Source organism: Pelophylax lessonae, assembly GCF_965119305.1.
Source record: "Pelophylax lessonae genome assembly, chromosome: 1".
Taxonomy (NCBI): domain Eukaryota; kingdom Metazoa; phylum Chordata; class Amphibia; order Anura; family Ranidae; genus Pelophylax; species Pelophylax lessonae.
Window position 1 is genome coordinate 247,947,497 of NC_138768.1, and position 23,678 is coordinate 247,971,174.

A 23,678-nucleotide genomic window follows, 5' to 3' on the forward strand; every position below is an offset into this window, starting at 1 on the left:
AGAATAACATTTTCAGTATTGATGATGGGGGGGGGGGGGGGGGGAAGATGTCTGGCAACAGGGAGAAGGAAAAAGTGCCCAGTGCTGGTGGTCAGATAGAGGGAAAACAAACAGCAATACAAATTAATTAAAATAAGCAGCAAAAAAGGCCAGCATGGTGGTCTGTGGGAGGAAAAAAGGCTGGGTGTTAGTGGTTAAATGGAAGAAAAAAATGCTTGAAGTTGGTGAAGAAAATTCTCAGGGTGGAAGCCAATGGGAGAAAAAAATTACCCAGTGTTTGGAAAAGGGGGCACCAGTGCTCATTGGGGGGAGAGAGGGAGGGGATTGGTGCTTAGTGGGGGGAGCAGGGGGGTATTTGTGCTCTTGGGGGGGAAAGGGGGGTCCTGGTACTCTGTCAGGGTAGAGGAGGGGCACTGGGGGTAGAGTATGGTCACTGATACTCTGTGGAGGGAGGGGGGCACTGTTGCTTTGTTTAGAGAGAGGGGAGAGTTGTACTCTATGGAGGGATAGAGGTACTGGTGCTCTGGGAAAGGAGGGGGTGTGGAACTTATGCTGTGAGGAGGGAGAGGAAACACTATTACTCTGTGGAAGAGGGGCACTAGTGCTCTGTGGTGGAAGAGGTGGAGCGCTGGGGGTTCTGCAGAAGGATGGGGCACTGATGCTCTATTGGCAGAGAAGGGGGACACTGGTACTCTAGGGGGTAGAGAAGACAATTACTCTCTGTGGAGGCACTGTTGCTTGGTAAGGTTAAGGTTGGGGGTCATTGGTGTTCCTTGGGAATCATTGGTGTTCAGTGGATTACTTACCAGTTCACACCCTTCATCCCATACCACTGCCTCCCACTACCAGAACTTTAATGCTTAAATTGAGCAAGGGATCACTCTGCCCAACAGTGCAGAAGCTGGGTACAAGAACAAACATTCCAGCATTCGGCCAGCAGGGAGACATTGTTGCTCTACATAAAGATGGCCTAGGCTATAAGAAGATTGCCAAGACCCTGAAACTGAGCTGCAGCACAGTGGCCAAGATCATACAGCGGTTTAACAGTACAGATGCCACTCAGAACAGGCCTCGCCATGGTCGACCAAAGTTTAGTGCATGTGCTCAGCGTCATATCCAGAGGTTGTCTTTGGGAAATAGACGTATGAGTGCTGCCAGCATTGCTGCAGAGGTTGAAGGGGTGGGGGGTCAGCCTGTCAGTGCTCAGACCATACGCTGCACACTGCATCAAATTGGTATTTGATGGGTAGTATTCCAACATGATAATGACCCCAAACACTCCTCTAAGACAACCACTACCTTGCTAAAGAAGCTGAGGGTAAAGGTGATGGACTGGCCAAACATGTCTCTAGACCTAAACCCTATTGAGCATCCTCAAATGGAAGATGGAGGAGCGCAAGGTCTCTAACATCCATAAGCTCTGTGATGTCTTAATGAAGGTGTGGAAGAGGACCCCAGTGGCAACCTGTGAAGCTCTGGTGAACTCCATGTCCAAGAGGCTTAAAGCATTGCTGGAAAAAAATGGTGGCCACACAAAATATTAACACTTAGAGCCCAATTTGGACATTTTCACTTAGGGGTGTACTCACTTTTGTTGCCAGCGGTTTAGACATTAATGGCTGTGTGTTGAGTTATTTTGAGGGGACAGCAAATTCACACTGTTATACAAGCTGTACACTCACTACTTTACATTGTAGCAAAGTGTAATTTCTTCAGTGTTGTCATATGAAAAGATATAATAAAATATTTACAAAAATGTGAGGGGTGTATTCACTTTTGTGAGATACTGTATATGTACAAAAACTGAATATTTTATTACAGCCTCGCTATGCAGTCCTTTCCGTGTTTTATTCAGGGCTACAGTAACGTGAAACCTTATGATTAACTGAAATATGATTTTCAAAGAACAGAGTATCAGCACATGTAAAAGCAGCTGGCTCTAATGCTAAGAATAAAGAAAAAAACACGCTTTTCCTAGGGTGGCCCAGGACAGGGTTGCAGCAGGCTGGGAACAAATAGGAATAGTTAAATTGTCAGTTATGCAACTTACAGTGGATGGACAGATTAGAATTTGTTTTATTGCCGAAAATGGATGTTTTATACATTTGTTTTCGCTCTCCCTCTCCCTCTCTCCCCCCCCCCCCCCCTCCTCTCTATACAGTCTACAGCATATATGAGATTATATCTCCTATGTCCTCATTGTCACTTTTATCATTCAAGTCATTACCAAAATGGCATGACTGCTGTCACAAGAGTTATCATGCTTGCTTGTAGTGAAGATGAACCTTTGCAGTACTTCCAAACGTGCCTTGAATGGTGTTTTTTTCCATGACTTTAGGGCAGGAAGCTTTTGAATCGACCTTTGTAGTTCACCTACACCCTGCCTATAAGTCCTTTGTATGAGTTTTTACCTATAGGTAAGCCTATAATAATTTTTACCTATGGATATAGTAAGTATTTACTAAACGTGAACAGTTTAGGAAATATTTATTTTAGATGCAGTCAGTGACGTGATGGAACAGCATGGGTATTCCATAAACAGTGACTGCCGCGTGCATGTGCTGGAGTGATGTCATCGCTGGCTCGGCCATTCATATTGCTGAAGCCCACAAACCCAGAAGGAAGACCTGGGTGAAGAGGGAAGCGCTTATAGCGGTGATAGCGCACCACTGGAGGGCTTCGTTTTTAGGTAAATCTGTAATAATGTGCTAATAATAGTATGCAAAGCATATTAGCACATTATAACTTAAAATGCCTGGTGCCTATTTTTTTTTTCTATGGTTTACTACAAGCTTTAATGTAATTGTTGAAGTTGGAGCTTCTTGAGCATTTATTGGTATGTGTGAATATATTTCTAACAGACACATGTGGGAGTTACCAGGGCCATCTTACCAAATGGGCATGCTGGGCAGTTGCCCAGGGGCCCCACTTGCCCAGGGGGCCCCACCTGCCCAGGGACCCAGACCCAGCCAAGCATTAGTCCTGATTCCCGAGTGCATCCCTCTTATTAATTTAGCAGGTGGCAAGCGCCTGTTGGCCCTGCACTGCTGTCAGGCCACTTGGGCTGTGGAGGGGGAGCCCACAACTGCATGAATGGCTGTCCGCCTCCATAGGAACAGGCACACACAGCACAGTCAAGTCTGACTCCCGTCCCTGTGTGTGTTCACCGGACCCAGCCTCCGAACTTGGAAGCTGTCATTAGCCTGGCACTGCTGTACAATAATTTGCATTTTTATTCTCGTGGCTGATTGTGTAGGCAGGGCCCCAGTGCACTGCATTGCTTGGAGCCCTTTAATGCTCTTAAGATGGTACTGGGAGTTACTAGTGCATTACCAAGAATAGCACCCCTCTGCATGCCTTTATGCATGCATTCATGCTTCCACCCACAAACACACACAAACATTTCATGCTCTGAATGAACCCTGTGTAAGTAAACAGAAACAGTGCACTGCAGTTCATAGAACCATGTTACCAGAGGCTTTGGAATCGTGCTGCGATGGATTGCCTAAACTTGGATTACAGTAAATGTAAAGCCCAATTCCAGAAAAGAATTACAATTCTCCCTTGCAGTGGCGCTGTGCCCGTACTGCAAGTGTTACCTGCTCATTACCTAGTCTAGGGGAAAAGAAAAGCACTTTTGCTTACCTGATTCTTTGCTTCCGCAGCAGACATCGGTCCCCTGTTGGACTGTCCCTCAGTGTCCTCAAGTCTAATGCAAGGCTATAGACCCTCTTCATGTCCTGATGACATCAGAATCATAGACTGCTGGAGCAGTAAAAGATGCTGCAGGGGCTGGTCTGGGAGCATAGATGAAAGGGTCAGTAAATCTACTTTTCCATGCCACCAACACCTAAAAGATTGCTTAACCACTTCTGGACCGGAAGATTTTCCCCCTTAATGACCAGGCCATATTTTGCGATTCGGCACTGCGTTAATTTAACGGACAATTGCGCGGTCGTGCGAGCATGTACCCAAATAAAATTAATGTCCTTTTCTTCCCACAAATAGAGCTTTCTTTTGGTGGTATTTGATCACCAGTGCCATTTTTATTTTTTGCGCTATAAACAAAAAAAATAGCGACAGTTCTGAAAAAAAATATATATATTTTTCACATTCTGCTATGTGACATTCTCATAAAAAAAAAATGTAAAATCAAAATGTTTTAACATTTTAGGCCAATTTGTTTTCTGCTACATATTTTTGTTAAAAAAATCGCAATAAGCATATTTTGATTGGTTTGCGCAAAAGTTATCGCGTCTACTAACTACGGGAAAGATTGATGTCGTTTTAATTGTTTTTTTTTTTTTACTAGTAATGGCGGCGATCTGAGATTTTTAGCTGAACTGCGACATTGCGGTGGACAGATCGGACCCCTAACTGACATTTTTGCCACTTTTGGGGGGATCAGTGACATTACTACAGTAATCAGTGCTAAAAATATGCACTGTTACTGTAATAATGACACTGGCAGGGAAGGGGTTAACATTGTGGGTGATTCTAACTGTGGGGGGTGTGGCTTCTGAAATGACCATAGAGACATGTGATCCTATATAGAAGGATCACAGGGGCTCTGTGATCATTTCAGGGAGAAGAACGGTAAGCTGTGTTTACAACAGCCGACCATCCTCCTATCTCAGCGGGGAATGATTGCGGGTGTCGTAGCCGCCTGAGCCATGCATCGGCTTCTCCGCTGCCGAATGGGGGCGGGAGCGCGCTGCCAGCCGTGCGCGCTCGCCCCCTGGCTCCCTGCTCGTGACCGACGTAGCCCTACATCTGGTTTGCGCAGAAGATCCACATTGCCGCAGTATATAGGCGGCGGCCGGTCGGGAACCAGTTAAAGTGATTGTAAATGATAACCTTGTGAAACAACCCATTCAGTTTGAAATAGGAATGAAAGGCAAAACATTTGTGTATAGATATGAAAAAAAAAACATTATATATACCTTTTTTACCCTTTTTTAGGTGATCACATTCCCTCTGTTCTCGGCTACATAAGACCTGGGGGGGAGGAGAAGCATCAGCACACTGAGCTGCACAGTAAATGGCAATGCAGGGGGGGGGGCATGTCAAGACAAGTCTGATCATTGGAAGAGAGCAGGCTGAGTTTTTTACTTTTATGTAAATGTACCAATGTAAGTACAAAAGAATTGTAAGTGTGACAGACGCAGGTATCAGATCCCTGTCCGTCTCACTAACTCATGAGAAAGGACCACCCAATCTCACACCTCACCATCAATTACATAACAATGACACCCTCAGCTGCACCGTGCACAAAGATTTTCCAGCTTGCGAGACCACAATGTACGTGCCAGCAGGCTGAGAGCGATTGTCACTGGACTAATTAAGCAATTAACCCTTTCAATGCCACCACCTTCGTTTTGTCTGAACCGGAGGAAGCTCATAATTCGAGCAATATCAATTATGATTTTAGAATAATTGTCTGTAACACACACTTCCACCACAGACAGGTATGTTCAGAGGATTTATTCTATACAGTAGCACTCTTCAAAAGACAGGTTCTTTGTTAGCTTGCATTAAGAGCTTAGAGACAAGGTTAACACTTTTCAAAATAAGGTTTTAATAATGAAAAGGTGAAAGATGGTGCAAATAAAATATTTACAGAACAAAAGGTGTTTCAAAGAAATTGAGACAGAATTCATATAGTTACATTGTTACATAGTAGGGGAGGTTGAATAAAGACAATAGTCCATCCAGTTCAACCTGCGTAGGTGTGTTTGGCCATAATCACCTCCCATAACCCTGAATGTTTTGATCCTTGAGGTGTACATCCAAGAGCCTTTTAAAAGTAGCCATACTCCCCGCAGTAACTACCATTTTTGGGAAAATTACACAGTCTAGTAATCCTTACTGAAGAGAACACACTGCGTAGCCTGAGGTTAAAACGCTTCTCCTCTAATTGTATTGTATGGCCTTGTGTCCTCAAGCATTCCTTGGGACTAAATAGTTTTTTTTCTATGCTGATATCACCGTTGAGGTATTTATAAATTGCTATCATGTCCCCTCTCAGGCGTCTCCACTCCAGGGAGAATAAATCAAGAGCTTGTAAGCGCACTTCATAATTAAGGTCCTCCAAACCCCTCATCAGTTTAGTTGCCCTTCTCTGGACTCTTTCCAGCTCCAACACATCCCTTCTGAGGACTGGCGACTAGGGATGATCGAACTTTTGAAAAGTTCGTTTCGACCAGAACACCCGAACTTCACGAAAGTTCGGCCCGGATTTCAGAACCCCATTGAAATCAATGGGACCCGAACTTCTGTAATCAAAAAACACCATTTTTAAGCCCTAAAACCCAATAAATGCCCCTAAAAAGTGCCTAGGGTTCTGGGTCATGCCCCATTAACTATTAATCACACAAAAAAAAGTTCTTAAAAATTGTCATTTTTGATAAAAAAGCCAATTATTGAAAAATTAAAAAAAAAAAAAAAAAGAGATTTTTTTGATTTTTACTTTGGATTTAGTATCTGGGGGGTCTAAAAGGTGTGCATGTGAAGTTTCAGCTCTGTAGCATGTCCAGAACCATGAAAAAAAAAAAGATAATTTTTCAGTAGAACAGGGATGTGGTTCGGGAGCCTCCTTTAACTTTAACACCTATATGATCTTTTTTTCTGGTTCTGGACATGCTACAGAGCTGAAACTTCACAGGTACACCTTTTAGACCCCCCAGACACAAAATCACACAAAAAAAGTTCTTAAAAATTGTCATTTTTGATAAAAAAGCCAATTATTGAAAAATTAAAAAAAAAAAAAAAAAAAAAGAGATTTTTTGATTTTTACTTTGGATTTAGTATCTGGGGGGTCTAAAAAGTGTACATGTGAAGTTTCAGGTCTGTAGCATGTCCAGAACCAGAAAAAAAAGATCGTTTGTATTAGAAAACTTTAAGCACAGGAATATGGCTTCTCTGCTGTAACACCTTGCCGGTTTAATAGCAGGCATTTTTTTGGGTTCTTTGCAGTCAGGAAAAACATCTGAACTTGTGTATAGTGGTACTGTGCACAAGTTCTGATGTTTTGCCTGCCTCCAAAACCCCCCAAAAAATGCCAGCAAAAACACACCTGGGCATTTTTTTTTTTTGACGCTAGCGTTTTTTTTGGCATTTTTTGGGGTTCTTTTGAGGCAGGCAAAACATCTGAACTTGTGTATAGTGGTACTGTGCACAAGTTCTGATGTTTTGCCTGCCTCCAAAACCCCCCAAAAAATGCCAGCAAAAACACACCTGGGCATTTTTTTTTTTTTGACACTAGCGTTTTTTTGGCATTTTTTGGGGTTCTTTTGAGGCAGGCAAAACATCTGAACATGTGTATAGGGGGTATATATAGGCATATATGTCTGAATATATACCCCTAGACATATATAGGTGTGATAGTAGCAGAAATATATTACTGTAAATGATTTCATTAGCGCAAGCATTTATTTCTGCTACTATCACACCTATATATGTCTAGGGGTATATATTCAGACATATATGTCTATATATACCCCCTATACACATATTCAGATGTCATGTCTGACATCAAACATGTCCTCAAAAAAGCACTGGCAGTGGCAGCCCCTGCAGCATTAAAAAATGCTTGCTGGTGAGAAGCCACATACCTGTCCCGAAGCAGAGAAATGATCATTTCTCTATAGCGGTCACCCTGCTATGGAAGGGTTTTGTCACCCTGCCATAGCAGTCACTGTCAGTTAACCCTACACTACACTACGGTCCCCTGACACTTAACACTTTCCCTACAGAAACTAAATTTTTGAAGCTAACTTAAGTGTAAAGGAGCACTCTAACTACACTAGATATCCCTTTCCTCACACTAAAAATAGCTAAATGACACTTTTAAAGTAAAATTAACAGAACTGCTTCCACTCTCTTCCATGTCCAGTATAACAATGCTGGGAATATGGCGGGGGCGATCTTATATACTGGGGGGCGTATTCACTAATGATTGGTCTAGGGACCCCCTAGTCACTCCAATCACATTCCTAGCATTCTCCTGCCCCCTCAATTGGCTTTTGCTAATGGTTCTGGTCCAATCACGGGCTTTTAAAGCCCATTTCCTGAAGCATTGCATTTTGGGCGGTTCTGGTTGCCGAATTCCGAACTTTTTGGGCAAAAAGTTCTAAATTCGGCCGAACCTCGAACACCCAATGTTCGGGCCGAACCGATGGTGGACCCGAACCGTTCGATCATCCCTACTGGCGACCAGAACTGGACAGAATACTCCAGATGCAGTCGGACCAGTGTTTTATTCAGCAATAGAAAAATAAGGTAGAATTGAGGAAGAAGAATACTTGCAATCAATGTTCTGGGTGTTATCAAAGTTCAGTGGATGAGCCAGGTGTGATCAGTTCTCAAACTTGACAGATGTCCCTGTTTTGAAGGTAAAGGAGAACTCTCAACTGGTTAGGGCTCTCTCTTTTTCTCTTGGATCAAAGGGGTATTGACAGATGCCCCTGACCAATAAAATGGAGTGGCCATGGGCTGTCCTGAGTTTATGACAATATCAGGTCTCCCCCCTCTATAGACAGTTTTATACCACTATTCATATCCTGAAATATATATTGGTTGCATTATTGAAAATGATAGATCATGGTTCAGCATTGAATTTTCGCATTCCAGGGATACTAAACATATAATATCTCAGATAAACTTGTCACCCAGGGAATATCTGACAGCTATCTTCCCTTCTATATGGGCTAGTGTGGTCACGTATGACCTTAATTCGTTCAGTATGACATTTCTTATCCAAATATATACCTATTATTAATGTGTCACGTTCCTGTCTGAGTTTATGAATCGTGTGTGTATATATTACGTTTTGAATTGGGCAGGGCTCTATGATTGCCTTTTATGATTCCCATGGGGATCAACCAAGGGTTTTTTTTCAGCTGAAACTTGGTGGAACTCAGTTCCACCCCCTCTGGCACAGGCCTTCAGCTCCCTGCTCACCACTATCACTTTTAAACACAGACATCCGGCTTCTATATTTACCAGTGACCACTTGTCTCCCAGTTGCTCCCCCTGAGTGCAGAATGGGGACAAGGGAGAAGTAGGTGCCCAGGGTGCATTGCGGATGCCGACACCCCCACTGGATGATCTCCTTGCATATGAGAGAGGCAGAGCCCCCTACAGTGTGCGGGGAGGTACTAGAACCGGATGGGTGCTTCAGCGTAATACTTAAAAGTAAGACATGTGGAAGATGGTGGAGCTTTTGGGGGGGGGATGCATGCAGAGGTTAGAGCTAAAGAGGGGTGAAAGTGAAATCTGGATAGGGGATGCAGAGGTAAGCAGCTGTTGAAGAAGGCTAAACTCTATATTCTGTTTGTAGCGCATCCCCGAAATCTGCACACAGCACACCTCCAAACTCTGCACAAAATGCACTCCTGGTATTTAATGCCCCTTTAACACCGTCCCACTGTTAGAGAAATTGGAACATACCCACTATTTGGTGTGGTTTGGAGGGTGTGGGGAGAGGTGGAATTTTGGGGGCCAGGGTTGAGTTCTTGCACCTATTTTCTTAGAAAAAAAGCCCTGGTTCTGGGTATCCTTAATGGATTTGGTCAATGTTTTACGATAGGCCTGGATGGAAGAAACAGACATCCTGCCCGGACTCAGTTAGCAGTTTACAGCTCTGCACAGGCCTAAGTGCTGGGTTTTGATGCATTGAGATAACTGCTCTTTTGAAGTGTAAAACCTATGCATTCCATGAATTAAAGGAGGAGGGAGGGGGATAATATCACTACAGTATCGCTGCACCGCTTGTTCTGCAAGACTGTCATGGCTGACCTATAAAGACTGAACAACATGACCGCTTGCTACAGCTTTTCGTGTGTCCAATACTGGATATCATTACAGTAAGGATGACACAGCATCACATAATCAACAATGAAAAGTAGCTTTAGGGACCTTTTTTTTTTTTAGCAGTTATAGTGTTCCTTTAATATCCTTAACCGATCCCCCTTTTTTTGGTAATAATGTAATAATAGAGACAACCTATTTTTTTTTATTTTTGTGCATTTTTTTTAAGTTTATGACTGTACTTTGTTGTGATGTGTAAAGAAAGGGGAGCGTTAGTGAGATGGGATGTGGTCATCACTCTTGCTTAGTCAATTAATCTGTATCATGCTAGAGTAAAGATTTCCTATATGAGCAACATTTTAAACATTGCAGCTCCCATTACCATGCAGTTGACTTGAGTTGACCTTGTCACTGTACATCTTGTAAACCATCACACACTGTGACTCTGTTAGAATATCCTATAAAAGGACTGTTTAATTACAGTTCTGGTTAGTATGTCTGTGTTTAAAGCTCCACGTGTGACCGCACAGTTTCATGCTTTTTAAAATAAAATGTTATTTTATGACACATTATTATTTTAATAATTACATAGAACAAGCAAACATAGAAAAGTGACTGCAGAAAATGTTCAAGACAAAAACCAAGTAGAAAAAGACCACGTAATCCATCGAGTATGCCTCTTAGCTCACTACAGTTCATTTACTAGATGGAGCTAAGCTGAATTCTAGGCAAACAGCTAAATGTACACTTACAGTATACGTTCTTTTAGTTGCTAAAAGCTTTTTAATTTTTAATTTTTTAGGCTTTCTTTAAATTTACACAATCTGCCAGACAGCACAGTCAGTTTGGTGCTCATAGTATTTCCAACTTCAGATAGATGGAATGTATAATGATTTTGTACATATTTTATTGGATTGGGCTTTTGATAATACTAAGGTCACTTCTGTATTAAAACCTTCATACCTGCCAAATTCCTTAGCACGGCCCAGTGCCAGAATTAATTAACTCTTATGCGCATACAATGGAATTATGTCATCGTTTGCCAGCCAATGAAAATGACTAAAGACAGATATGAGTACTTATACAGTACACTCATCGGCCACTTTATTAGGTACACCTTGCTAGTACCAGGTTGAATTCCCTTTTCAGAACTGCCTTAATTCGCTGTGGCACAAGGTGTTGAAAACATTCCTCAGACATTTTGGTCCATATTGACATGATAGCATCACGCAGTTGCTGCAGATTTGTCAGCTGCACATCCATGATGCGAATCTCTCATTCTACCACATCCCAAAGGTGCTCTGTTGGATTGAGATCTGGTGACTGTGGAGGCCATTGGAGTACAGTGACTTCATTGTCATGTCCAAGAAACCAGATTGGATGATTGGAGCTTTGTGCTATGGTGCATTATCCTGCTGGAAGGAGCCATCAGAAGATGGGTACACTGTAGTCATAAAGGAATGGACATGGTCAGCAATAATATTCAGGTAGGCTGTGGCATTTAAATTATGCTCAATTGTTACTAAGGGACCCAAAGTGTGCCAAGAAAATATCCCCCAAACCATAACACCACCACCAGTCTGAACCTTGATACATGGCAGGATGGATCCATGCTTTCATGTTGTTTACGCCAACTTATGACCCTACCATCTGAATGTCGCAGCTAAAATCGAGACACATCAGACCAGGCAACATTTTCCCAATCTTCTATTGTCCAATTTTGGTGAGCCTGTGCAAATTGTAGCTTCAGTTTCCTGTTCTTAGCTGACAGGAGTGGCAACCGCTGTGGTTTTCTGCTGCTGTAGCCTATCAAGGTGCTTCAAGGTTCAATGAGTTGCGTGTTCAGCGATGGTATCCTGCATACCTTGGTTGTAACAAGTGGTTATTTGAGTTACTGTTGCCTTTCTATTATCTTGAACTTGTCTGCTCATTCTCCTCTGATCTCTGGCATCAACAAGTCATCTTCGTCCACACAACAGCCGCTCACTGGATATTTTCTCTTTTTTGGACCATTCTCTGTAAATACTAGAGATGGTTTTGTGTGAAAATCCCAGTCGTTTTTTTACATACTCAGACCAGCCGGTCTGGCACCAACAACTATGCCACATTCAAAGTCCCTTAAATCCCCTTTCTTCCCTTTTCTGATGCTCTGTTTGAAGTTCAGCAAGCTGTCTTCACCACGTCTAGATGCCTAAATGCATTTAGTTGCTGCCATGTGATTGGCTGATTAGCAATTTGTGTTACACAGGTGTACCTAATAAAGTGGCCGGTGAGTGTATGTGATGCACATAAAAATTCCTTTATTCACATTTAAAGAATACAAAACTGCATTCAATAGCTGTCTTTAAATAAGCTTCACACTTATATAAGATAGATAACGTTTGTCAGCTAGAAGGAAGCAAAATGTAATTGTGTGCCTTAGCTGCTAACATGAATAGTGAATAGAATAAACACATAGGTGTTGAGAGGAAAGCAGCTTAATGTTTAGTGAATTTGATATCTCCTTTAAGAAACATATCCCGAGCATTAAACATCATCAATTCAAATTTTACCTTCCCCACAAGAAGAAGGAGAACAGATAATATACTAATTAGTAGCAACTACTTCATCATGCTGACAGCATTGCTAATGCAGGATTAGAACTCACAGTATCCTCGGGGGGTTACGTTTTTTTTCCTGGTTCAGATCTATTGCGGTACAAAGAGCTGAGGAGGAATGTTCAGAAGTAAAAAATTCAGTTTCAGGTTTTCATTATGCTGTGCTAACATTCATAAGTGCTGCAGATAAAGTCAGATTCATTTCTCAGTACTGAACAGATATACTTGCCTATACTCGGCATATTTTCTAGGAACCCCTTGATTCAGTATTGACTCAAATAGTCCTTACTGAATTCAGAACCCCCAAGAGCTCAAAGAGTCCATGTAAATACCAAAGTTCTAAATGGTTTAAAGGATTGCTGTAAGCACATAAAAATTCTCTTTACATCAATATAATGACGTCACAACATGACCAAAAAAAAAACCCCATCCACCAATATTCCTCTTTGAATGTAATAAAAATTAAAGGGTAACTCCACTTTCGTGGGGGAAAAAAAATCAGCAAATAAAGAAAAATACAATATAGCGTATACAATTGCGACACAAATCATGTTGTGATTGAATGTTATTAAAAATGACTTTTCCTTTTCAAGCTGCAGCTCTGTAATTTTCTGAAAATGCAATGCAATATGGCTACCTGGAGCTGTTCTGTACACAGAATGTATACTGACCACACCCCAGAAACATCATTTCCTGCTTGTGTGATTGGCTCACCAATTCTCCCAGAAGTCTGCCTAAGATACAAGTCAGATTTCTGGCATCCCCTGCAACAAAAATACAAACCCGATTCCAAAAAAGTTGAGATACTGTACAAATTGTGAATAAAAACAGAATGCAATGATGTGGAAGTTTCAAATTTCAATATCTTATTCAGAATACAACATATATGACATATCAAATGTTTAAACTGAGAAAATTTATCATTTTAAGGAAAAAATAAATTGATTTTAAATTTTATGGCATCAACACATCTCAAAAAAGTTGGGACAAGGCCATGTTTACCACTGTGTGGCATCCCCTCTTCATTTTATAACAGTCTGCAAACGTCTGGGGACTGAGGAGACAAGTTGCTCAAGTTTAGGAATGGGAATGTTGTCCCATTCTTGTCTAATACAGGTTTTTAGTTGCTCAACTGTCTTAGGTTTTCTTTGTCGCATCTTCCTCTTTATGATGCACCAAATGTTTTCTATGGGTGAAAGATCTGGACTGCAGGCTGGCCATTTCAGTACCAGGATCCTTCTTCTACGCAGACATGATGTTGTAATTGATGCAGTATGTGGTCTGGCATTGTCATGTTGGAAAATGCAAGGTCTTCCCTGAAAGAGACGACGTCTGAATGGGAGCATATGTTGTTCTAGAACTTGGATATACCTTTCAGCATTGATGGTGTCTTTCCAGATGTGAAAGCTGCCCATGCCACACGCACTCATGCAAACTCATACCATCAGAGATGCAGGCTTCTGAACTGAGTGCTGAAAACAACTTGGGTCGTCCTTGTCCTCTTTAGTCCGGATGACATGGCGTCCCAGTTTTCCAAAAAGATCATTAAATTTTGATTCGTCTGACCACAGAACAGTTTTCCACTTTGCCACAGTCCATTTTAAATGAGCCTTGGCCCTGAAAAAACGCCTGCGCTTCTGGATCATGTTTAGATATGGCTTCTTTTTTGGCCTATCGAGTTTTAGATGGCAACGGCGAAAGGCACGGTGGATTGTGTTCAACGACAATGTTTTCTGGAAGTATTCCTGAGCCCATGTTGTGATTTCCATTACAGTAGCATTCCTCTATGTGATGCAGTGCTGTCTAAGGGCCCGAAGATTACGGGCATCCAGTATGGTTTTCCGGCCTTGACCCTTACGCACAGAGATTGTTCCAGATTCTCTGAATCTTTGGATGATATTATGCATTGTAGATGATGATAACTTCAAACTCTTTGCAATTTTTCTCTGAGAAACTCCTTTCTGATATTGCTCCACTATTTTTCGCCGCAGCATTGGGGAAATTGGTGATCCTCTGCCCATCTTGACTTCTGAGGGACACTGCCACTCTGAGAGGCTCTTTTTATACCCAATCATGTTGCCAATTGACCGAATAAGTTGCAAATTGGTCCTCCAGCTGTTCCTTATATGTACATTTAACTTTTCCGGCCTCTTATTGCTACCTGTCCCAACTTTTTTGGAGTGTGTAGCTCTCATGAAATCCAAAATGAGACAATATTTGGCATGACATTTCAAAATGTCTCACTTTCAACATTTGATATCTTATCTATATTATATTGTGAATAAAATATAAGTTTATGAGATCTGTAAATTAGTCCATTCCTTTTTTACTCACAATTTGTACAGTGTCCCAACTTTTGGAATTGGGTTTGTATAATTTTTGGTGAGATACTCCCAATAGGAACACATCTAAATGGATGCAAGCCCAGCAGCTATCCTCATTAGAGCCCTGCAGCTGCCACAGCTGATAAATAATTATGAAACCACTCCCATTTGACCCACTCAGCACAGAGGAACAAACAGTGATTTCTTCAGAATAACAAAAGGTAGGAATCTGCAGCAAAGTTTGTTAAAAACCTTGTAATGTACATAGATCACCAAGGGGGGAATGTTTTTTTATCAACAAAAGTGGAGTTATGCTTTAAGTGACAATGTTTTTGCTATACAAGAAGAATACACATCAGTGTTCACCAGGTAAAGGTGTCGGTACCAAGGTGTACATGTACCTGGCTGTAAAAAGTATAATTTAAAAAATTATTTCACAAGAAGAATTTTTTTTTTTTAAAACCCATAGTGGTTTGTCATCTGTTCTAGTTTAGATATTACTAGCATTTGTATTGCTATATTGGACTTATAATTATGCTTAAAAATGAAAGTTTCATTTGTTTCACATTAGGTCCAGTTAGATTTTACCACTCCCTGCCTTACAAAAGAGGTGGTTTTAAAGTGGAAGTAAACTTCGATCGATTGCTTGTACCTACAGGAAAGCCTATGACAAGGCTTACCTTATCACAGGCACTGAACATCCATTCGGAAAGCACGTTGGAAGCAGGACAGGCCAGTAGCTTCACTGCATATCGAGCAAGTTCTGGCCAGTGGTCCATCCTCCAGTAACTCCGTGGATGCACAGTTGGAAAGGTCTCCAAGTCTGCTCTTGCGCCTAGATAATCATGCACCATATGATGGAGACACTGGTGATGGTTGCCTAAACCTAACAGCCCTGGGTGCTGTTGAGGACTAAAGAACTGCTTAAAGGCATCGGTCATCTGGCTGCCTTCTCCACCGCTCCTCCTTTGGCTGAACGATGCCTCAGAAACACGTCTAGAGAATGTTAACCTCCCAGTGTCTGGAAAGGTGGTACACAATTTTTTTCAAGGCCTCCTCAAGATGTTTCATCCTCTGCAACTTTACCTTTGTAATGTGGATCAAGAAGGGTTGCCAACCAGTAATTATCCCTCTCCTTGATAGCACAAATCATTGGGTCCTTTCACAGGCTTTGCAGAATCAGGGAGCCTATGCAACGTAAGTTGGAGGAGGCATGAGCTTCTGAGTCCTTTGAGTCACTAAGGATGGCATTGTCAAGAGCAATCTCTCCCCAACCACGTACAACTCCTGGGGTTTCTGGGGAATCAAAACCATCCCTTGAAGACTGCTGTATGCTATCCTCTACATCCATGCTGCCACAATCCTCCTTCTCTTCCTCCTCCTCTTCCTCCTGTGTGTTTTGTGTCCCTGCAGGCATGATACCTGCATAAATTGGGCCTTGTGAGGAAAGGAAGTCCTCCTCTTCCTCCCGCTGTTCTGCCTCAAGGCTCTGTCCATGATTCCATGAAGCGTGAGCTCCAGTAGGTAGACTAGAGGGATAGTGTCACTGATGCATGCATCGTCCCGGCTCACCATCCCTGTTGTCTCCTCAAATGGTGACAGGACAATGCATGCATCCTTTATCAAAAGCCACTGGCATGGCAAAAAAAGCCAAGCTTCCCTGACCCTGTCCTTGTGCCATACTCACACTCATTGATGGCTCTCTGCTGGGTGTGAAGTAATCAAGGTAGGTTGATTACCTATAGCGCTTGCTAGAATGTGTCAACCAAGTGATATGTGCAAAATATAACAATATAAAACACTCTAGAATTAATAGCAAATATATAATATAGATACTAACAGTGTCAGTGGAGGTGAGCGTAGCCCTCGGGAGGATCACATCAGATACTATATATATAAATATATATATAACGCGCGGCAAAGATACATCAGAAACACATAAACATTTTTACTGGGATTTTTTAAACGGAACAGCATGAAAGGGTCCTGATCCTCCATTCACACCAGTGGGACTTGTCATGCAACTTAAAAAGTACTGCAACCAAACATGAGGATTATCATACCCAGGAAGGAGTTATCGGTTCGTTCTCTGAGGAGATACAGCCAGTGTGGAGACAGTTAGCAGTGGAAGTGGTACTGCAGAGGGATATCTTCACCCGCCAGGAGGGACGCACCTGGACCTGGAGAGTGTCTCCTAAATCGCGGTTGGTCTTAATGCCGTAAGGCATATAGGACCCACATTTTCTGGTGAGTGCTTCTTCCTCTTCCCAGGTTTCCCTTCACCGTATAATCTACGGTGAAGGGAAACCTGGGAAGAGGAATAAGCACCTGCACTTTATTATTTATTCACATATTTTTTGGACTGTTTTTTACCAATTTTTTTGGTGGATGTTTCCATAATATGGACTGTATATCAATTATTTATTATATGTTTTTGCACATGAATTTCAGCTATTGAGTAATATCACTGTTTTTTCAATTACCTTATCAATAAGCACAGTATCTATATTATATATTTGCTATTAATTCTAGAGTGTTTTATATTGTTATATTTTGCACATATCACTTGGTTGACACATTCTAGCAAGAGCTATAAGTAATCAACCTACCTTGATTACTTCAATTCAATATCAGCACTAGCACCTTACTATAGCAGCTGCAACTTAATTTATTCACTTTATTAATTTAATTTATTTATTTATTGTCACTATCACCACTAGGTCCTTAACACCTTATTGGTCCCCTTTGGCGCGGGTAATATACTCTGTATATTTCTTTCTCTTATCTCTGCTGGGTGTGCAGCCGCTGCAGCATTGCCAATGTTGAGTTCCACTTGGTGGGCATGGCACAAATAAGGCAGTTGGTGGGCAGGCTGAATTCCCTTTGAATGTCAGATAAGCGAGCACTGGCATTGTATGAACACCGGAAATGGCCACAGACTTTTCTGGCCTGTCTCAGGAGATTTTGGAAGCCTAGGTATCCGGTCAAGAAATGCTGCACCACCAGATTCAGGACATGTGCCGAGCATGGAACATGTGTCAAGTGTCTCTGACGGAGGCCGGAGAGAAGGTTGGTGCCAATGTCACATACAACCATTCCTGGTTTTAAGCTGTCGTGGCGTTAACCATCTCTGAGCCTGCCCCTGCAGAGCAGACAGACTTTCTGTCCCGATGTGACTCCTATCCCCTAGACAGACCAACTGAAGCACGGCTTGGCATCTTTTAGCCTGACTGCTTGCATAGACCCTTGAACGCTTAGGGAGCACTGCTGCTTCAGGGGACAATTGAGCAGAAGAGGACATGGAGGAAGAAGAAGAGGAGGAAGAGGTGGTGGAGTAGCCAGATGTGGCAGAACCAGCACCAGCTTTTTGAAAGCGTGGTGGCAAAACAAGCTGCAACACTGAACCCTGTCCTGCATCCTTCCCACCTCCCAGCAGAGTTACTCAGTGTGCTGCGAAAGAAATCTAACATCCCTGTCCATGCCTGCTAAACCAAGAGTCAGCAGTAATGTGAACCTTCCTGCTGACTGCTCTGTCCAACGAGGCCAAAACACTACCTTCCACATGATGGTAGAGAACCGGAATGGCCTTACTCTAAAAGAAATGCCTTTTGGTACCTGCCACTGTGGTGCAGCACATTCCACAAATTTGCAAAAGGGAGCAGAGTCTACCAGATGAAAAGGCAGCAATTGTAATGCTAGCAATTTGGCCAAACTAGCGTTAAGACGCTGAGCATGTGGATGGCTGGGACAGTATTTCTTTCTACTGTTCAGCAACTGGGGTAGTGAAATTTTCCTGCTGATCAAATTAAGCGGTGGCATACTGCCAGCAGATTGGGTGCAAGTTTCTGTGGCACTCATTGCTATACCATCATTCCTCTCAATGCAGGTATTTGAGAAGACATGAGGTATAGGGTTAGAAATCCCAGATGAGGAGCAAGGTGCAGCATGCTTGTTTTGATCTTGTGGCTCTTTCAACGGACTGCATGGCAGGTCGTCATATGCCTTGTCAAGCATGTGGTGCCCAAGCAGCTGGTGTTCTGCCCACGCTTGATCCGCTTCAGACTGATGTTGCAAACAGCAACGCTGCGGTCTACTGTACATGTGCCAAAAAAAGCCCACACTAATGAACTTTTTTAAGTCCGCGGGGAGTTTGCAGCACCCTGCACCTGTGGAGCTCTGTGCTGTGATGCAATAGGTTAGCTACTCCTAAGGCGGCCCCTGGAGCACATCCTGCCTCGTTGGAGTTGTGCCTTATCCTCCTCCTCCCCCCCTTACCTTCCTCCTCTATCCTGTCAGGCACCCAAGTACAGTCAGTGACCTCCTCATCCCCTCCCTCCTCGTCACTGGAGCAAACTTGGCAGTATGCTGCAGCTGTGGGAACATGATTGCTAGTTTCTTGTCCGTCATTGTCACCCCCTCTCTCTAGGCTCATGTTATTCCCTTCATCAACCTTGGAACCAACATCACAGCTTTCAAATTGCTGCGCATCCTCCAGCAGCATGTCGCTGACACTATGATCGAATAGTTCAGGTGACTCCTCTGTGGGGCAACAGAAGGAGTAGCTGTGGAGAAGGAGCCTGTGGAACAGGCCACTTTGGCAGCTGCGGTGGAAGGCAAACTTCTGTGAGCGTGGGTGTCAGAGGATGAGGACGGCTTATTTATCCACTCCACCAACTCTTCCACATGTTGTGGCTGAATAACAAGGGCAGCACCGGAAATAAGGGACAGGCGTGCCCCACCTGCAGAATATTCACCATGTCGTCTGTGACCACCACTTTTCACTGTGGACATATGATCTAATCAATTGTCCTATATATAGATAGAGATCAATATAGGGTATACGCAACTGACCAATAGATACTCAATAGCCTGATATGATCTAATCAATTGCCCTTTATATATATATATATATATATATATATATATATATAGAGAGAGAGAGATGGAGATCAATATAGGGTATACGCAACTGAGCGATAGATACTCAATGGCCTGATATGATCTAATCAATAACCCTATATATAGATAGAGATCAATATAGGGTATATGCAACTGAGCGATAGATACTCAATGGCCTGATATGATCTAATCAATAGCCCTATATATAGATAGAGATCAACATAGGGTATACGCAACTGACCGATAGATACTTAATGGCCTGATATGATTTAATCAATAGCCATATATATAGACAGAGATCAATATAGGGTATACACAACTGACCGATAGATACTCAATGGCCTGATATGATCTAATCAATAGCCCTATATATATAGATAGAGATCAATACAGGGTATACGAAACTGGCCGATAGATACTCAATGGCCTGATATGATCGAATCAATTGCCCTATATATAGACAGAGATCCATATTCGGGAATACGCAACTGACTGATAGATACTCAATGGCCTGATATGATCTAATCAATAGCCCTATATATAGATAGAGATCAATATAGGGTATACGCAACTGACTGATAGATAGTCAATGGCCTGATATGATCTAATCAATAGCCCTATATATAGACAGAGATCAATATAGGGTATACGCAACTGGCCGATAGATACTCAATGGCCTGATATGATCTAATCAATTGCCCTATATATAGACAGAGATCCATATTCGGGAATACGCAACTGACTGATAGATAGTCAATGGCCTGATATGATCTAATCAATTGCACTATATATAAAGATCAATGTATGGTATATGTTCTATGGTATATACTGCACTACTGAATACACTTCGTTATCTGATCTCTTAACTTGTAAAAAGCACAAATCTCTCTCCTTGCCTAACTCACTGCTAGCAATGTTTCTAATTTGACTACACTGCACTGTCTGAAAAACTGCAAATTACTTTGCTCTCCCTGCATGAAAAACACGATCCTCTCCCTCCCTAACTCATTGCTAGCAATGTCTCTAGACTACATTGCACTGTCTGACAAACTGCAAATCCCATTCCTTCCCATTTGCAGAGTGGTGAAGGGAAGTAGTTATGAGACATAACAACCTGTACTGATGTGCTTGACCCTGCAATCCTCCTCTTGTGTCTGTTCCAGGTGCTTGCCCGGGGTGTACAAAGAAAGAGGACAAAAAGGTTGAACTGGGGATTTATTGGTGGCACTAAGGGATAATCTAGTTAGTGCAGAGAGGATGTGTTTGTGTTCAGAGTGATATCTAGTAATTGGGCATAAGGGGCATGTCAGGGTACATATGGGTCTACCCCACGTCATATGCATACGTATAAACTGTCTGAAATCTGCATTACCGGCTATTGACCCCTCCACTCTGAATTTACTTAATCCTAACGTGCACTCAGCGTAACTTACTCCTGATCCCTGCTCTCTGCGTTCCATACTACTGACCTCTAAGCTATGGATTACTTACTCCTTATCCTTGCAGTCTGCCTTACATACTACTGACCTCTAAGCTATAGATTACGTACTCCTTATCCTTGCAGTCTGTTTTACATACTACTGACCTCTAAGCTATGCATTACTTACTCCTTATCCTTGCAGTCTGCCTTAGATACTACTGACCTCTAAGCTATGCATTACGTACTCCTTATCTTTGCAGTCTCTTTTACATACTACTGACCTCTAAGCTATGCATTACTTACTCCTTATCCTTGCAGTCTGCCTTACATACTACTGACTTCTAAGCTATGCATTATGTACTCCTTATCCTTGCAGTCTGCTTTACATACTACTGACCTCTAAGCTATGCATTACTTAATCCTGATCCCTGCTCTCTGCGTTAAATACTACTGACCTCTAAGCTATGCATTACTTACTCCTTATCCTTGCAGTCTGCCTTACATACTACTGATCTCTAAGCTATGCATTACTTACTCCTGATTCCTGTTCTCTGCATTTCATACTACTGACCTCTAAGCTATGTATTACTTACTCCTTATCTTTGCAGTCTACCTTACATACTACTGACCTCTAAGCTATGCATTACTTACTCCTGATCCTTGCAGTTTGCTTTACATACTACTGACCTCTAAGCTATGCATTACATACTCCTTATCCTTGCAGTCTGCCTTACATACTACTGACCTCTAAGCTATGTATTACTTACTCCTTATCTTTGCAGTCTGCCTTACATACTACTGGCCTCTAAGCTATGCATTACTTACTCCTGATTCCTGCTCTCTGCGTTCCATACTACTGACCTCTAAGCTATGGATTACTTACTCCTTATCTTTGCAGTCTGCCTTACATACTACTGACCTCTAAGCTATGCATTACGTACTCCTTATCCTTGCAGTCTACTTTACATACTACTGACCTCTAAGCTATGCATTACTTACTCCTGATTCCTGCTCTCTGCATTTCATACTACTGACCTCTAAGCTATGCATTACTTACTCCTTATCTTTGCAGTCTGCCTTACATACTACTGACCTCTAAGCTATGCATTACTTACTCCTGATCCCTGCTCTCTGCGTTCCATACTACTGACCTCTAAGCTATGCATTACTTACTCCTGATCCCTGCTCTCTGTGTTCCATACTACTGACCTCTAATCTATGCATTACTTACTCCTGATCCCTGCTCTCTGCATTCCATACTACTGACCTCTAAGCCATGTATTAATTACTTCTGAGTCCCTCCCGTCTGCCTTACATACTACTGACCTCTAAGCTATGCATTACTTACTCCTGATCCCTGCAGCCTGCCTTACATACTACTGAACTCTAAGCTATGCATTACTTACTCCTGATACCTGCTCTCGGCATTCCATTCTACTGACCCCCAAGCTATGCATTACTGACTCCTGATTTCTGCAGTCTGCCTTACATACTTCTGACCTCTGAGCTATTCATTGCTTACTCCTTATCCCTGCACTCTGAGTTACATACTACTGACCTCTAAGCTATGCATTACTTACTCCTGATCCCTGCTCTTTGCATTACTTTATCCCGACCCCTTCACTTTCCATTACATACTACTGTTGCGCTTGAAAAACAATAAAACTGTCAATCATAAATCACCAAGTGAAATAATAAAAAGTCCAAAACAACTTAGTTATGCCAAAGTCCAAAATCCAAAGTGAAATGAGCAGTGTTGAGATATATACTTCTTAAGTTGCAATCAAGTGCAGATCTACCCGCTTGAAGATACCACACCACAGTGATCCTCCATCGCGTCCTCATTAGAACATGTTTACCAGAATGATTTGACCCTCTGATTAAGAAAAGTCAATATGATCTGTTGATGCTAGCAGCTGGTGGTTTATTATAATATTTTTTTGTTATCAATCACATACTACTAACCTCTCAACTCTGCGTTACTTTCTCCTGACCCCCGTACTCTGCATTACTTATTCCTGACCCCTGCATTATGCAATTAATACTACTGATTTCTGTGATTTTTTTCTTTTGACCCCTGCACTGTCCCAAACAAAAAGTTTAATGCTTTGACAGGCTAAACCCAGCTCAGCCAACCAGGTGATAATTCAAAGCAGCCAGCACTCCAGAATTTATTCCAGCCAGCCAAACCAGTATTCAGCCCAGCCAGCCAGAAAAGAACTCTGCCCAGCCATCCAGCTAGGCCAAATCTCAGCCCAACCATTCAGGTCAGGACGTAAGCCAGCAGTCAGGCCAGATCTCAAACTACCTAGGCCAGAGCTAAGCCCAGCCAGCCAGGACAAAACTTAGCCCAACCAGTCAGCCAGGCCAGAACTTAAACCAGCCAGCCAGGCCAGAACTCAAACCAACCAGCCGGCCAGCCAACCAGTCCATCCAACTCAAGCTCAAATTTTAGAATAAGTTTACATTGTTAAAGTGTCATTTTCTATCATATTTTTCTTTCTTTTAAATGGGGTTCTTCTAAGTTATCTCCTAGCAAGACCCTATTACCCTGGTGATCTCTACCATGTTGTTTTTATTTATATCTCTACCTTTTCAAGTTACCCCCCCCCCCCGAGTCTGGGAATT

General features: G+C 42.3%; 1 protein-coding gene across 1 annotated transcript in view; it reads left to right on the forward strand.

The window, feature by feature from the left end:
- ADGRD1 (adhesion G protein-coupled receptor D1) overlaps nucleotides 1-23,678 on the forward strand; it is an 897,745-nt gene that overhangs the window by 35,985 nt on the left and 838,082 nt on the right. The window lies entirely within an intron of this gene.